Below are 3015 nucleotides of genomic sequence, written 5' to 3' on the forward strand. Positions count from 1 at the left end.
TAAGCTGTTTATATATGTAAATGTCTCAATGATAAAAGGATGTAAACATAAATTGGCATTAATTTGCAAGCAGAATCTTAATGCCCTGGTGTTCTTTCTTCTAAATGAGGTAAATGTTAGGTTTCACCTTATGATGGGAACAATTGTACTAAACAGGAACTACTCTCTTTTGTTATAACTCAACCACCTTGTTAATAAGAAAAAGGCTTGGAGATCACCCATTTGGAGGGCTTTCAAGATGGAAGGAGCTGGTATATTTACTATGCAAAGATTCCCAAGATCAACTCATACTAAAGAAGGGAAGTTACAAGGAGCAGAATTAGCATTCTCAGCAATTGTAACTCTGATCCATGCAGAGGGCAGAGGCTTGGCAGCCACCTCTCACTTCTGAAGAGACTGGTTTCTATAATTCTAAGACTTTCCAAAAGATTCATCTCATTGATGTTTTTGTTACCTGAGAGTTGCCCGACCTCCCCGTAAAATGTTAGTCCTGCTACTCCATACAGAAGAAAGCATAAAACTAGAGTCTTTAGTATGAGGGGTGGCATGGGGCTAATATAATTCTGTTACACAGTCAGGTTATAAATTCTGTGGATACCAGCTAATACTTAGGACAGGATATCCCCAAATAACAAATGGAGGTGGGGAGAAATGGCATTAAGAAGGCCTGTTACTTGAGGATAGTAATACCAGCTGAACTTAAGCCATCTCACTTTGTTTGGAAATTACTCTGCCTAATTAACAGGTGGGAAGAATTGGGCCTGGGCTTATTCATCCTCCATGGAGGACTAATGAGAGACTTGTGCAAGATGGCCAGGGTGGGGTTCCTGCTTGGGTGTTCGAGCAGAGACAGAAGAGTGTTTTCTTGCTGAGGTGGTGGGAGTGGACTTGGTTGACTTTCACAAAAGTTTAGCCAGCTAAGAAGTGGACCAACCATGTTGCAGAAGCCCTGAAAGTGTCTCAATAAAAGCCATTTTAAAAGAATGTTGTTGCTTACTGTTTGCTTTTGGAATAATCTGGAAATAAAAGCTGTGGCAAACTGCTACTTAGAGAATGCAACGAAGTTGAACAATTCTTTAAATTTTCTTTATAACAAGGAAGAATGTGATGCCAGAGAACATTTGCCCTTCAAGCTTCTGGAGTCCAGCTGACTAGCACTGCGGTTCCCCTTTCAGCACTTGCAAGCATTGTCATTCCATCTTTGGTTCCCTGAGCAGTTCCAGGGTCTGTCCCCTCCTGAGATCCAAGCTGTGAAGTACCTGTGCCTCTTATGCCCTGTAGCTGTGTGCCTGGTCCAAATGCCTGGCCGTTGGTAAAAATGCACGCTTGTTAAGAGAACAAATGCGTGCCAGTTCTGAGAGCCATCTAGCAGACAGGTGAGTGCCCTGTTTGAAGCACTTCACTAGAAGCCATTGAAGCCATTTGCCAATGAGGACTGCCACTTAGAGGGGTGCCTCACTATAGGCTGCCAGCACCAAACCCTCCGGGTGGGGCCCCCAAAGCATCTCTAGGTGATTGTCAGCCACTAAAGCGTGAGAACCACTTAGCTTGAGTGAAGTCTACTCTTTACATAGTGGGCTTCACAGAGCAGCAGGTGCCCCCCCCTTAAGCAGTGGTCTGTTCTACCCATTGTGACCTCCATTTCCAACCACCCTGTTTGCTCATGGGGTTGGTCCCAACTACAGGTATGTTTCACCAAAGTGTCATGTGAAAATACCTCAAACCCCAGAAGATTGGAAATAGAAGAGGCGGCTCCCACCATTCTGAAATGGTGTTGCAGCCAGTTGGCCGCTGTAAGGTGTTCTAGAAAAAGACTCTTTCAGCTGAGATAAACTAGACCATCAAACTAGGAAATAACAGGTTTTTTCTGCCAGCTACTACAGGAAGGTTAGCGTAAAAGTAGACTCAAACTTGTACCACATGAGGGTCTCCATTTGGTAATTCTCTGCATCCTGCTACTTCCCGTCATCTTACTCCGCTTTAGCAGTCACTAACTTGAATCTGGTGGGGGCTGTGTTCAAAAATAAGCATATAAGGGGGAAATTGCATATCCTGAAGTCATGACTTCAGCGTGCCCCAACTAGACAGGAAGGGAGTTGTGCTGTCATTGCCAGGAGAGATGCAGAGTCTTCGGCTCTGTTTAAATGAGGTTGCAGGTCTGTGTGTTTCAGAATACAACGTACACACCAGCCCTCCCCCCGCTCAGTACACCATTAGGTCTTAGCTGTACAGCCGTTTTAACATCGACTGGTGTTTGCAATACATCTTCCTGTGCCTTTATTCATGTCTTATTACTAAATGAAGCAAAATGGATATTCTACTAAGCTAATTGTTCGCCTTGTTGAAACTGATAGGCTTTTCCAACGTACTTGGGAAGTCTGTGTTGGCTGCCATCTACAGCCGTGTGAGGCCAGCAGCCATCTGGGAGACCGCTGCCTTGGAGACCGCTGCACAGCTCGCTGGCGGCTGCATCTGCCAGCACAGCTATAGGGGCTTCTCTGGGAGGAGGGAGCCAAGGGGCTTAAACTCAGAGCCCTGTCCTCCAAAGAGGGGGTACTCAGGACAGAGGAGTGTGACTGTTCCCAAACGCCTAGAGCTCAGCGCACGTCCTCAGTACACACGTGCTCAGCAAGTCCTTGCGAATGAACATGGAAGTATTCCTGGGACTGGCTGTGGAACACTGGATTCTAAGGTAATGTGAGTCCTCAAAACAGTCCTGCTCCAGCCCCAAATAAAGCCCTGTAATGGGAGGATTAGCCCCCAGTTTCAGAACATGGAGGTTCAGAGAAGTAACTTGGACCCAGGCGGAGTCCGTGGCCCCCGGAATTCCCAACCACAGCGCGCAGCCGTGGTCCTGACCAAAAATGAGCCTCACAAGAAAGCCTGTCTGTGCTGTGAAGGCAGAGACACGTGAGCCCATCTCAACCAGCACACACTTTCCCTGACAGCATTTTCCGAGCTGCTCGCTCACGATGCCGTCTTCCTCATCTTTGCCACATCTGCCTACGGAACTGC

This window comes from Myotis davidii, unplaced genomic scaffold (assembly GCF_000327345.1).
Source record: "Myotis davidii unplaced genomic scaffold, ASM32734v1 scaffold935, whole genome shotgun sequence".
Lineage (NCBI taxonomy): Eukaryota > Metazoa > Chordata > Mammalia > Chiroptera > Vespertilionidae > Myotis > Myotis davidii.